The following is a 15,372-nucleotide window of genomic DNA, read 5'->3' on the forward strand; positions in this document are numbered from 1 at the left end:
ACTACACAGCATACACTTACACATGCAGATACACACACACTACATAGCATACACTTATACATGCAGATACACACACACTTCATAGCATACACATACAGGCAGATACACACACACTACATAGCATACACTTATACATGCAGATACACACACACTACATAGCATACACTTACACATGCAGATACACACACACTAAATAGCATACACTTACACATGCAGATACACACACACTACATAGCATACACTTACACATGCAGATACACACACACTACATAGCATACACTTATACATGCAGATACACACACACTACATAGCATACACTTACACATGAAGATACACACACTACATAGGATACACTTACACATGAAGATACACACACACTACATAGCATACACTTACACATGAAGATACACACACACTACATAGCATACACTTATACAGGCAGATACACACACATTACATAGAATACACTTATACATGCAGCATACACTTATACATGCAGATACACAGACACTACATAGTATACACTTATACATGCAGACACACACACACTACATAGCATACACTTATACAGGCAGATACACACACATTACATAGCATAAACTTATACATGCAGCATAAACTTATACATACAGATACACACACACAGTTATGGATACAGATAGACACACACATATTTTTTTTGCTCTCTGCATTCCTTATTAATATTCTAAATTCTGGCCTTTAAAGTCAGCAAAAATGCACAGTAGCACACTACATAGCATACACTTACACATACAGATACACACTACATAGCATACACTTATACATGCCGATACACACACACACTACATTGTACACATTTATACATGCAGATACACACACACACACTACACAGCATACACTTACACATGCAGATACACTACATAGCATACACTTATACATGCAGATACACACACACTTCATAGCATACACATACAGGCAGATACACACACACTACATAGCATACACTTATACATGCAGATACACACACACTACATAGCATACACTTACACATGCAGATACACACACACACTACATAGCATACACTTACACATGCAGATACACACACACTACATAGCATACACTTACACATGCAGATACCCACACACTACATAGCATACACTTACACATGCAGATACACACACACTACATAGCATACACTTACACATGCAGATACACACACACTACATAGCATACACTTACACATGAAGATACACACACTACATAGGATACACTTACACATGAAGATACACACACACTACATAGCATACACTTACACATGAAGATACACACACACTACATAGCATACACTTATACAGGCAGATACACACACATTACATAGCATACACTTATACATGCAGCATACACTTATACATGCAGATACACAGACACTACATAGTATACACTTATACATGCAGACACACACACACTACATAGCATACACATATACATGCAGATACACATACACACACTACATAGCTTACATTTATACATGCAGACACACACACACTACATAGCATAAACTTATACATACAGATACACACACACAGTTATGGATACAGATAGACACACACACTACATCATATATGGGTATCTATAATTTATTGTATGGGATCCTGGGGTTGGCAAGCACATTAGCTGGCAGTCTGCGGCTGCCACTGTCCGTTACCCTGGTATTAGCACTGCTCATTGTATAAAACTGAAGGCATGCTAGTATTATTATCATCACTACCAGAGGTAGGTTAGAGAGGTCACCATTACCCGTGGTCAGAGTGTATACAGCCTTCTTACTCCTGCTTAACCCACACACCATTCCTTTTCCACAGGGAATCTAACAGGTATCTAACCCTGTGAGAGCAAAGCCAGCTGCTTCTGAGTATGGGCCCAACAGAATTTAAAAAAAAAAAAAAAAATTTTTTTTTTTAATGCCTGGGGCAAATCGGGACAGATGGCTAGCAACCCGGGACAGGGGGACAGACCCCTAAAATCGGGACTGTCCCGCGAAAATCGGGACAGTTGGGGGGTATGCCACAGCAAGGCTGTGGGAGTTGGTGTGACTGTTAAAAAACGTTTATATCATTTTTTTTTATCTGTTTTTTTAACTAAGGGGTTAATCATCCATTTGCAAGTGGGTGCAATGCTCTGTTAGCTTATTATACACACTGTAAAAATTTCGTTTGATTTACTGCCTTTTTTCACTGTTTTTCAAATTCTGACAAAATTTGTTTCTCTTAAAGGCACAGTACCGTTTCTTATATTTGCTTGTTAACTTGATTTAAAGTGTTTTCCAAGCTTGCTAGTCTCATTGCTAGTCTGTACAAACATGTCTGACATAGAGGAAACTCCTTGTTCATTATGTTTAAAAGTCATGGTGGAACCCCCTCTTAGAATGTGTACCAAATGTACTGATTTCACTTTAAGCAATAAAGATCATATTCTGTCTTTAAAAAATTTATCACCAGAGGAATCTGATGAGGGGGAAGTTATGCCGACTAACTCTCCCCACGTGTCAGATCCTTTGACTCTCGCTCAAGGGACTCACGCTCAAATGGCGCCAAGTACATCCAGGGCGCCCATAGCGTTTACTTTACAAGACATGGCGGCAGTCATGGATAATACACTGTCAGCGGTATTAGCCAGACTACCTGAATTTAGAGGAAAGCGAGATAGCTCTGGAGTTAGACGAAATACAGAGCATACTGACGCTTTAAGAGCTATGTCTGATACTGCCTCACAATATGCAGAAGCTGAAGAAGGAGAGCTTCTTTCTGTGGGTGATGTTTCTGACTCAGGGAAGATGATGCAACCTGATTCTGATATTTCTACATTTAAATTTAAGCTTGAACACCTCGGCGTGTTACTCAGGGAGGTTTTAGCTGCTCTGAATGACTGTGATACAATTGCAGTGCCAGAGAAATTGTGTAGACTGGATAAATACTATGCAGTGCCGGTGTGCACTGATGTTTTTCCAATACCTAAAAGGTTTACAGAAATTATTACTAAGGAATGGGATAGACCAGGTGTGCCGTTCTCTCCCCCTCCTATTTTTAGAAAAATGTTTCCAATAGACGCCACCACACGGGACTTATGGCAGACAGTTCCAAAGGTGGAGGGAGCAGTTTCTACTCTAGCAAAGCGTACTACTATCCCTGTCGAGGACAGTTGTGCTTTCTTAGATCCAATGGATAAAAAGTTAGAGGGTTACCTTAAGAAAATGTTTATTCAACAAGGTTTTATCCTACAGCCCCTTGCATGCATTGCTCCTGTCACTGCTGCTGCGGCGTTCTGGTTTGAGTCTCTGGAAGAGGCTTTACAGGTAGCGACTCCATTGGATGACATACTTGACAAGCTTAGAGCACTTAAGCTAGCCAATTCTTTTGTTTCTGATGCCATTGTTCATTTGACTAAACTAACGGCTAAGAATTCTGGTTTTGCTATCCAGGCGCGCAGAGCGCTATGGCTTAAATCATGGTCAGCTGACGTTACTTCAAAGTCTAAGCTGCTTAACATTCCCTTCAAGGGGCAGACCCTATTCGGGCCTGGTTTGAAGGAGATTATTGCTGATATCACTGGAAGAAAAGGTCATGCCCTTCCTCAGGATAGGTCCAAATCAAGGGCCAAAAAGTCTAATTTCCGTGCCTTTCGAAACTTCAAGGCAAGTGCGGCATCAACTTCCTCTAATGCAAAACAAGAGGGAACTTTTGCTCAGTCCAAGACGGTCTGGAGACCTAACCAGGCCTGGAACAAAGGTATGCAGGCCAAAAAGCCTGCTGCTGCCTCTAAGACAGCATGAAGGAACGGCCCCCTATCCGATAACGGATCTAGTAGGGGGCAGACTTTTGCTCTTCGCCCAGGCGTGGGCAATAGATGTCCAGGATCCCTGGGCGTTGGAAATTATATCCCAGGGATATCTTTTGGACTTCAAGGCTTCCCCCCCAAAAGGGAGATTTCACCTTTCACAATTATCTGCAAACCAGATAAAGAGAGAAGCATTCTTACACTGTGTACAAGACCTCCTAGTTATGGGAGTGATCCATCCAGTTCCAAAGGAGGAACAGGAACAGGGATTTTACTCAAATCTGTTTGTGGTTCCCAAAAAAGAGGGAACCTTCAGACCAATTTTGGATCTAAAGATCTTAAACAAATTCCTCAGCGTTCCATCATTCAAGATGGAGACTATTCGTACCATCCTACCTATGATCCAGGAGGGTCAATACATGACTACAGTGGATTTAAAGGATGCTTATCTTCACATTCCAATACACAAAGATCATCATCGGTTTCTCAGGTTTGCCTTCCTAGACAGGCATTACCAGTTTGTAGCTCTTCCCTTTGGGTTAGCTACAGCCCCAAGAATTTTTACGAAGGTTCTGGGGCCGCTTCTGGCAGTCCTAAGGCCGTGGGGCATAGCAGTGGCCCCTTATTTAGACGACATCCTGATTCAGGCATCAAACTTCCAAATTGCCAAGTCTCATACGGACATAGTGTTGGCATTTCTGAGGTCGCATGGGTGGAAGGTGAACGAGGAAAAGAGTTCTCTATCCCCCCTCACAAGAGTTTCCTTCCTAGGGACTCTGATAGATTCTGTAGAAATGAAAATTTACCTGACGGAGTCCAGGTTATCAAAACTTCTAAATTCCTGCCGTGTTCTTTATTCCATTCCTCGCCCTTTAGTGGCTCAGTGCATGGAAGTAATCGGCTTAATGGTAGCGGCAATGGACATAGTGCCGTTTGCACGCCTACATTTCAGACCGCTGCAACTCTGCATGCTCAGTCAGTGGAATGGGGATTACACAGACTCCCTGAAGGCTCAGGGATCGTGGACTCAGGAGGAGTCACTCCTTCCAATAAATATTCTGGAACTGAGAGCGATATTCAATGCTCTTCAGGCTTGGCCTCAGTTAGCAACTCTGAGGTTCATCAGATTTCAGTCGGACAACATCACGACTGTGGCTTACATCAACCATCAAGGGGGAACAAGGAGTTCCCTAGCGATGTTAGACGTCTCAAAGATAATTCGCTGGTCAGAGATTCACAGCTTTCCATATCCCAGGTGTAGAGAACTGGGAGGCGGATTTTCTAAGTCGTCAGACCTTTCATCCGGGGGAGTGGGAACTCCATCCGGAGGTGTTTGCACAATTGATTCATCGTTGGGGCAAACCAGAACTGGATCTCATGGCGTCTCGCCAGAACGCCAAGCTTCCTTGTTACGGATCCAGGTCCAGGGATCCCAAGACGACGCTGATAGATGCTCTAGCAGCGCCCTGGTCTTTCAACCTGGCTTATGTGTTTCCACCGTTTCCTCTGCTCCCTCGTCTGATTGCCAAGATCAAGCAGGAGAGAGCATCGGTGATCTTGATAGCGCCTGCGTGGCCACGCATGTCAGGCACAACTAAGAAAGAAAAAATGTGTGCAGCTTAGTTATTAAGACCACAACTGCTGGAATGAAAAAACAATAAAAATTGTATGGTTGTTTGCAACAGAGTGAAAAGGTAAAACAAAATTTAGGAATTAGGCAGCTATGTAAAACCTTATTCCTTATTGCAAAGTGTTAGTATACAGGCAGTAATTGAGCATATTCCCTATGGCTGCCACATGTGTCTGGGTAGTCACTGTGAGAGAGTAAATGCAGCAGGGGTATGCCCAGATAAACCTGAGATTTTAACATTAATAAAGGTAAAAATTAAATAAGCAAGGAAAAATTGGTACTATGATCATAGAAAAAATAAGCAATTGCTATTGTGAACAGAGTTACGGTAAAACAGCAGGATATGAGGGAATGAACTAAAAGTCAGAGAAATAACAGCAGCAACTGAGATACTAATCTTAGAGTATAGCAGCAAAGTAAAAATTCAGAGACTGGCTTACCGCTAACAGAACTGTTATAATGATAGTTGCAAACACTGGGTTGTAATGGCGACTTGCCAGAGGGAGCAAGGAAGCTCAGTAGCAGCTGGCTGATGACGTCACAGCATGAGGAAGCGGAGCTCCGTGAAAGGTGAATCCCAAGGCCGGTGAGCTGCAGGGGAAACTGGGTTAGAGGTAAAGGTAGGAGTGAGGCTTTTGAAATAGCTGAATCTTCTGAGGGAGAAGCAGGCAGGTAGGAGAGGATGACAACAGGAATCCAGTTAGGTGGAGTAGAGGAATCCAACAAACAGAAGTAGTATGATAAATCTCACAGAGAGCAGGCTCAGGTTAAGGTTTAAAACAAACTTCAATACTAAGCAATGTGAAAATGCTGGGAGGGGCCTTAAATAGGCTGATGTTAATGGGAGCAGGATGCTTTAAAGGGACAGTGCAGAGAATAAGTATGCCATTATCCTGACAGAATCCCCCCTCCAAGGAGCCACTCCAGAGGCTCAAGGCCCAGGACGATCCGGATGTCTCTGGTGGAAATGAGATATCAAACGAGGAGCGGATATGTTGGTAGCTGGTTCCCAGGGATCATCATCTGTAGAGAAACCCTTCCAACGAACAAGATATTCAATACGTCCCCTGCGGAAACGGGAATCCAGGATTGAGTGAACTTCATACTCCATTTCAGGGTCGAGAGAAATAGGTGGAAGAGACGTTTGTAAAGAGAAATCCCTGAGATCCTTATAGGGTTTGAGAAGGGATACATGGAATGTGGGATGAACCCTTAAATTATCGGGTAATTTAAGCCGGACAGCATTGGCATTAATGACGAGTTCAACAGGGTATGGACCAATGAACAACGGAGAAAGTTTTTTCGAAGGGGTTTTCAAACTTAGGTGTTTGGTGGATAGCCAGACGAGATCACCTTTTGTGTAGACAGGAGGAGGAGTTCTGCGGCGATCATAATACTGTTTCTGGAGTTGTTTTGCTGCTATGATGTTGGACTCGATGGTTTTAAAGTTGGAAGAGATGGAATCAGACAAATCTGATATACTAGATACTGGAACGGTAGAAGATGGTAGGATGTGAAACTTGGGGTGAAAACCGTAGTTTGCGAAGAAGGGAGTTTGACCAGTAGTGGAATGAATAGTGTTGTTGTAACAAAATTCAGCGTAATGCAGGAAGTCACTCCAAAGATGTTGTTGAGAGGAACAGAAGAGTCTTAAAAATTGTTCCAACCACTGGTTACAACGTTCAGTTTGACCATTACATTGCGGGTGGTAAGCAGTAGTTAACTTTCTCTCAACAGATAAAGTTTTACAGAAATGGTACCATAGTCTGCTAGAAAATTGACTGCCACGATCACTGAGGATTGAAGTGGGAAGTCCATGATACTTAACAATATGTTTGAGAAGCAAATGTACTGTCTCCAAAGCGGTAGGAAGTTTGGAGAAGGGGATGAAATGGCACATCTTCGTGAAGAGATCTACAACGACAAGGATGGTGGTATTCTTTGAAGAGACTGGCAAATCTACAATAAAGTCTAAAGCAATCTCAGACCATGGATTCTTTGGAGTAGGCAAAGGCAAAAGCAACCCATAGGGAGAGTGTTTTTCCCTTTTTGAAATGGTACAATTAAGACAAGAGTTTACATAGTTCTTAACTTCAGTTGCCATATGAGGCCACCAGTAATCCCTTTTTACTAGATCGAGAGTTTTATGGATACCTGGATGACCAGCTAGAGGTGAATCATGTACAGATTGAAGGAGAATGAGTCTGAGGGAAGGTGGAACATATATCTTTGAATCATGAGAATAAAGTCCTTGAGTATTAAGTTGAAGAAGGTGTGATGGCTTTGTAGAGTCGGCCAACTGTTCCTTTTTAAGGTTAGATGAGACTTCGAGAGTAAAAGAAATGAAGTTTTCTTTTGGTATGATGGATTGGTCGGTCGTTTGATGTGGAAGACTTGTGGGTAACCGGGATAATGCGTCAGCTTTTTGGTTCTTTCCAGCATGATGGTATGTGATGAGGAAATTAAAACGAGAGAAAAAGAGATTCCAGCGAACCTGTCTGGCTGACAAGGTTCTAGTGGCCTTCAAGTACTGCAGGTTCCTATGATCTGTATAGATGAGTGTAGGAATGGAAGTACCTTCAAGGAGGTGTCGCCAGTGTTCCAGGGAGAGTTTTATGGCTAAGAGTTCTTTGTCACCAATAGGATAGTTTTGTTCCGCACTATTCAAAGTCTTGGAGTAAAAAGCCACAGGATGTAACGGTTTTGACAAGTTTTCTCTTTGGGAGAGAACAGCGCCAATAGCAGAATTTGAGGCGTCCACCTCAAGAACAAATTGTAGATTAGGGTCAGGAAAACGGAGTATTGGTGCTGAAGTGAACTTTTGTTTGAACAAATCAAAAGCGGATTGTGCTTCTTTAGTCCACCTGAAATGTGAATTATTTTTTGTTAGAACAGTTAAAGGAAGAGCAAGTTTGGAGAAATTTTTAATAAATTTGCGGTAGAAATTCGCAAAACCCATGAAGGACTGAACTTGACGTTTAGTTGTTGGTATGGGCCAATTTAAAACTGCATCAACCTTTTTTTGTTCCATATGGATACCTGAAGGAGAAATTTCATATCCCAGAAAGGATATGGTCTGTGAATTGAACAGGCATTTCTCAGCCTTAGCATACAAGTGGTTACCTCTGAGCCTTGATAAAACTTGTCTAACATGGGAAATGTGTTCCTGATAGGTCTTGGAATAAATTAAAATATCATCCAGATAGATGACAATAAAGACATCTAATATGTCCCTAAAAATGTCATTAATTAAGTGCTGGAAAGTTGCGGGCGCGTTGCAGAGCCCAAAAGGCATCACGACGTATTCGAACAATCCGTATCTTGTTCGAAACGCTGTGAGCCACTCATCTCCAGATCTAATTCGGATGAGATTATAGGCTCCTCTTAAGTCCAATTTTGTGAAAAATTTTGCTCCCTCCAACCTTTCAATTAACTCCGGGATGAGGGGTAAAGGATATCTGTTTTTTACTGTAATTTTATTTAGTTGTCTGTAGTCTACGATTGGCCTCAAAGAGCCATCCTTATTTTTAACAAAAAAAATCCCAGCACTAGCTGGAGAGGTGGAGGGACGGATGAAACCTTTCCTTAGATTTTCATCTAAGTAAGATTTAAGGTGTGTTAACTCAGGGTTTGAGAGTGGGTAAATATGACCCGTGGGGATCTCAGAGCCAGGTATGATCTCAATAGGACAATCATACTTCCTGTGAGGAGGAAGATTGTCACACTGGGTTTTGCTGAATACATCTGCATAATCCTTATAAACCTCAGGAATTTGAATTGTCTCATTGGATTCAGTGGTTTGCAAAATAGTAGCTGGGAAACAAGTAGTAGAGCAGAATGTAGAATTAAATGTGACTGTTGAGGTAGACCAATTTACTTCAGGATTATGAATTCGGAGCCAGTTTATACCGAGAACTATGGGTGAAATAGGGGATGATATTACATCAAATGACATATACTCCCTATGGTGGTCTGGGGTAACAACAAGTAAGGGTATTGTTTGATATTTAACTGGACCTGATGTGATTGGATTACCATCTATTCCACGTAATAACACAGGAGACCTTTTTTGCACAAGTGGAATTTTATTGAATTTAGTGAATACAGTATCTATGTAGGAGGCTGTAGCTCCTGAGTCAATAATCGCGGGAGCGTTGATTCGATGTGACTCCCACTGTAAAAGAAGAGATAAATTTAGGTAAGGGAGAGCATGATCTTGAGTGGTATAACAAAAAGGTTCTTTATACATCTTACCCTTGTTTTGTTTCAGGAGGGAAGGACAGTCCCTGACAGTGTGTTTGTCTGAAGCACAGTATAAGCAGAGGTTATTAGCCCTTCGTCGGATCTTCTCCTCAGGGGTTAATGGTCCCTTTATAAAACCTATATCCATAGGTTCAGCAGTTGATTTGCTGGGGCTGGGTGTATTTTGTTTCTTTGCAGGATATTCATGAAATGATCTCTCCTGCTGTCTCTCTCTCAATCTTCTGTCTATAGTTATGCTAAGTGACATTAAAGCCTCAAGAGTATGTGGTAGTTCAGATCTAGACAACTCATCCTTAATTCCTTGTGAAAGGCCTAATCTAAACTGATTTCTCAGTGAAAGGTCATTCCATTGAGTGTCTTTCGCCCATTTTTTAAATTCGGCAATGTAATCCTCAACTACTCTTTTCTTTTGTTTTAAGCCTCGCATTGCAGTTTCAGCAGTAAGCTGTTTATATGGATCCTCATATAGCTGACCCATAGCAGAAAAAAAACTTTCCAAAGAATTAAGTATATCATCGTTATTCTCAAAGTAAGTGTTGGCCCATGTGCGGGGCTCACCTCTCAAATAGGATATAACTGTGAGTACCCTTGCTCTATCAGTGGGATAGGTATGAGGTTTAAGGGAGAACATAAGCAAACAAGCATTCTTGAAATCTCTATACTCAGATCTCTCACCACTAAATTTTTCTGGTGTACTAACCTGTGGTTCTAACATAGGTACCCTCTTATCAACCACATCCCTGATATAAGCTTTTAAAGTATCATTTTCTGTTTTCAAAGTGTTAACAGCTTCAGTTAATAAATCAACTCTCTGTGTGATATTTTGCACATGTGCGTTCATTCCAGCTGGGTCCATAGTTTTGTGGCTTAGTATTATGTCAGGCACAACTAAGAAAGAAAAAATGTGTGCAGCTTAGTTATTAAGACCACAACTGCTCGAATGAAAAAACAATAAAAATTGTATGGTTGTTTGCAACAGAGTGAAAAGGTAAAACAAAATTTAGGAATTAGGCAGCTATGTAAAACCTTATTCCTTATTGCAAAGTTTTAGTATACAGGCAGTAATTGAGCATATTCCCTATGGCTGCCACATGTGTCTGGGTAGTCACTGTGAGAGAGTAAATGCAGCAGGGGTATGCCCAGATAAACCTGAGATTTTAACATTAATAAAGGTAAAAATTAAATAAGCAAGGAAAAATTGGTACTATGATCATAGAAAAAATAAGCAATTGCTATTGTGAACAGAGTTACGGTAAAACAGCAGGATATGAGGGAATGAACTAAAAGTCAGAGAAATAACAGCAGCAACTGAGATACTAATCTTAGAGTATAGCAGCAAAGTAAAAATTCAGAGACTGGCTTACCGCTAACAGAACTGTTATAATGATAGTTGCAAACACTGGGTTGTAATGGCGACTTGCCAGAGGGAGCAAGGAAGCTCAGTAGCAGCTGGCTGATGACGTCACAGCATGAGGAAGCGGAGCTCCGTGAAAGGTGAATCCCAAGGCCGGTGAGCTGCAGGGGAAACTGGGTTAGAGGTAAAGGTAGGAGTGAGGCTTTTGAAATAGCTGAATCTTCTGAGGGAGAAGCAGGCAGGTAGGAGAGGATGACAACAGGAATCCAGTTAGGTGGAGTAGAGGAATCCAACAAACAGAAGTAGTATGATAAATCTCACAGAGAGCAGGCTCAGGTTAAGGTTTAAAACAAACTTCAATACTAAGCAATGTGAAAATGCTGGGAGGGGCCTTAAATAGGCTGATGTTAATGGGAGCAGGATGCTTTAAAGGGACAGTGCAGAGAATAAGTATGCCATTATCCTGACAACGCAGAACCTGGTATGCAGATCTAGTGGACATGTCATCCTTTCCACCTTGGATTCTGCCGTTAAGACAAGACCTTCTACTACAAGGTCCTTTCAATCATCCAAATCTAATTTCTCTGAGACTGACTACCTGTAGATTGAACGCTTGATGTTATCAAAGCGTGGCTTCTCCGAGTCAGTCATTGATACCTTAATACAGGCACGAAAGCCTGTCACCAGGAAAATTTACCATAAGATATGGCGTAAATATCTTTATTGGTGTGAATCCAAGGGTTACTCATGGAGTAAGGTCAGGATTCCCAGGATATTATCCTTTCTCCAAGAAGGTTTGGAAAAAGGATTGTCAGCTAGTTCCTTAAAGGGACAGATTTCTGCCCTGTCTATTCTTTTGCACAAGCGTCTGGCAGATGTTCCAGACGTTCAGGCATTTTGTCAGGCTTTAGTTAGAATCAAGCCTGTGTTTAAACCTGTTGCTCCGCCATGGAGCTTAAATCTGGTTCTTAAAGTTCTTCAAGGAGTTCCGTTTGAACCTCTTCATTCCATAGATATCAAACTTTTATCTTGGAAAGTTCTGTTTTTGGTAGCTATTTCCTCGGCTCGTAGAGTCTCTGAGTTATCTGCCTTACAATGTGATTCTCCTTATCTGATCTTCCATGCGGATAAGGTAGTCCTGCGTACCAAACCTGGGTTTTTACCTAAGGTGGTGTCTAATAAGAATATCAATCAAGAGATTGTTGTTCCATCTTTGTGTCCTAATCCTTCTTCAAAGAAGGAATGTCTATTACACAATCTGGACGTGGTTCGTGCTTTAAAGTTTAACTTACAAGCTACTAAAGATTTTCGTCAAACATCTGCTTTGTTTGTTGTCTACTCTGGACAGAGGAGAGGTCAAAAGGCTTCGGCAACCTCTCTTTCTTTTTGGCTAAGAAGCATAATCCGCTTAGCCTATGAGACTGCTGGCCAGCAGCCTCCAGAAAGGATTACAGCTCATTCCACTAGAGCTGTGGCTTCCACATGGGCCTTTAAAAATGAGGCTTCTGTTGAACAGATTTGCAAGGCGGCGACTTGGTCTTCGCTTCATACTTTTTCAAAATTCTACAAGTTTGATACTTTTGCTTCTTCGGAGGCTATTTTTGGGAGAAAGGTTTTACAGGCAGTGGTACCTTCCGTTTAAGTACCTGCCTTGTCCCTCCCTTCATCCGTGTACTTTAGCTTTGGTATTGGTATCCCACAAGTAATGGATGATCCGTGGACTGGATACACCTTACAAGAGAAAACATAATTTATGCTTACCTGATAAATTTATTTCTCTTGTGGTGTATCCAGTCCACGGCCCGCCCTGTCATTTTAAGGCAGGTATTTTTTAACTTTAAACTACTGTCACCACTGCACCCTATGGTTTCTCCTTTCTCTGCTTGTTTTTGGTCGAATGACTGGATATGGCAGTTAGGGGAGGAACTATATAGATAGCTCTGCTGTGGGTGTCCTCTTGCAACTTCCTGTTGGGAATGAAAATATCCCACAAGTAATGGATGATCCGTGTACTGGATACACCACAAGAGAAATACATTTATCAGGTAAGCATAAATTATGTTTTTAGCAGGGAGCAGCAAAGAGCGGCGAAATAGAAATAAGGCATTGGTGGTTCAGTGGTAGAGTTCTTGCCTGCCATGCGGGAGGCCTGGGTTCGATTCCCGGCCAATGCATATGCAATGTTTTAAAAATTCTCTGCACATTACTAAGTGCTTATTCCCACCTTACTTTGAAAGAAATACAACCTTCTTTACAACTACAAATTTGCACATATCAAATAAAACCATAGGACAAATGATAGCCAAAAGTTTTGAAAACATTACAGTTAAACAAAGCTCAAATTAAAAAAACAGCCAGGTACAAAACTGAAATTGTACTAGCAACAATTGGTTTAACACTAGAAAACTATTCAGCCAAAAATGTCACACTCAATATCTTTTTTATGTGGATACAAATATCAAAGAGTTCATTTGTTGCACCAACATCAATTGATTCCCAATAATTTTATGTATTTCAATATGGAGAGAGAGAGAGAGAGAGAGAACAGTTTAGAAATGAAAAAATGAAGAATCATACTTTTGTTTTTCTATTTTTTAGGGCTTCTATCATATGTCTGAATTAGATATCATTGTCAATTTAATAAATAATCTAATAAATTCATGATAAAAGATTCAGGAGGTTTAGGAAAACTCTTTCTAAATTATATTCAGGAAAGAGGCGGAGCCTGACTGAGCTTGGAGATGGCTGCCTAATCTCTAAGCTCTGTGCTGCCATCGATAAAAAGCCAGTATTGTAGTGAGCTACAATAAGAAAAGACTGCAATTTATTACCTACAGATGGGTCCTAACTTATACTCAAGAAATATGTGACACTCATATGCTATAAGGTAACCTTACAAACTTTACCAGGCTATCCAGGATATTGGCGCCAAAAGGACATACAAAGGAAGCGGCGCACATATCAGCAGAATACCTTAACTCTCTTCGGAGGTAATATACACCCCGCGATCCTGTCCGGTGACCCACAATCAGGAGCGCTGACATCCATGGTGCGCTGTGTACGAGGTGTGCTCTGAGCGCCGAAAGATCCCCAACGCTGCTCCTCTCGAGCCCCAACGGAACTCCCAGGTAGGCCACGAAAGCGGAAAGACACTTAGAAACAGCGCGGGTGGGAGCCGCGATACACAGCAGTAAGTAGAGCTGCCGAGGGAGCATAAAAGTTTTACAACAAGGCGGCAAAATATGCTTTAAAAGCTCAAGTAAGAACTATTGAGATAACGCATAACAACGCCGCCATAATACTAAGACTATCACTGTCAATACCGGACGGTGTGAAGGGCTCTAACTAATATATGTAATGGATTGGGGACATACCCATTAGAGAGACAAACACAGAGAGCAAGGTACATGAAGGAAAGGACAGCAGATTAAATGCCATATCCTGTGGAAAAATGCTGGGAAGTTTAAACAGTCAGAACACATAGAGGCCTGGGGAGGTTACAACCACAGTAAAGTACAGAAGCAGCTGGGCATATGATATTAGATTAAGCTTGTTAAAGATGATCTAAGCTACCAAATTTCAACTACACAAATTAGTTGCCTGCACCTTTCTAACTGCAGTCCCACACACAGAGAAGGAGAGACAAAAAAGATTTGCTTGAAGAAAAACAGCAGGGGCTGGAACTACAGTTTATTCTCACGATGTGTTAATGATATTGTGCTTTGCTGAACCTCCTTATCCCCCCAATTTTAGTAGCTGATTCTTGCAATCCCCAGATTGTAACAACTAAGCTAAACAAACATATCACAGATTCTGCTTTGGTGAATCTGAAGCTGGAACTGAGCTACCCCTGGGCCTTTCATTCAAGCTATTATGTCAGCTAGAAAACCATCTAGGGGAGAAAAGCTACTCAAACCTGCAACAGTGAGCTCCTTTTTTAAACCCTCCAAACAACCTAAGACCTCAGACTCACTAGCAATGGAGGACACAGGAGACTCAGAAACTGAATCTGTACCCCCCACCACAGAAGGGGACAAGAACCCAGTGACAAAAGATGACTTAAAAAACCTAATCTCCAAACAGGACTTCACTTGCAATTTCGAAAAGCTGTGGGATAAAATTGACTCTATGCATACTGCAGTTACCTCTAGCCTGACAGATATACGCTCGGATTTAGCTGATCTGGGAGGCAGAATTGATGCTTTAGAGGAACACAATGACACGATTACAAGTGAACTAGCGGCATCCACCCATACCATCCAAATACAACAACAATCTATTGCAGATCTGCAAGATAAGGTCGATGACC

General features: G+C 41.5%; 1 non-coding gene across 1 annotated transcript; it reads left to right on the forward strand.

The window, feature by feature from the left end:
* The first annotated feature begins 13,166 nt into the window (after window positions 1-13,166).
* Window positions 13,167-13,237, forward strand: TRNAG-GCC (transfer RNA glycine (anticodon GCC)). The gene has a single exon. It is a non-coding gene; the product is annotated as a tRNA-Gly (tRNA).
* Window positions 13,238-15,372: the final 2,135 nt, after the last annotated feature.

This window comes from Bombina bombina, chromosome 7 (assembly GCF_027579735.1).
Source record: "Bombina bombina isolate aBomBom1 chromosome 7, aBomBom1.pri, whole genome shotgun sequence".
Lineage (NCBI taxonomy): Eukaryota > Metazoa > Chordata > Amphibia > Anura > Bombinatoridae > Bombina > Bombina bombina.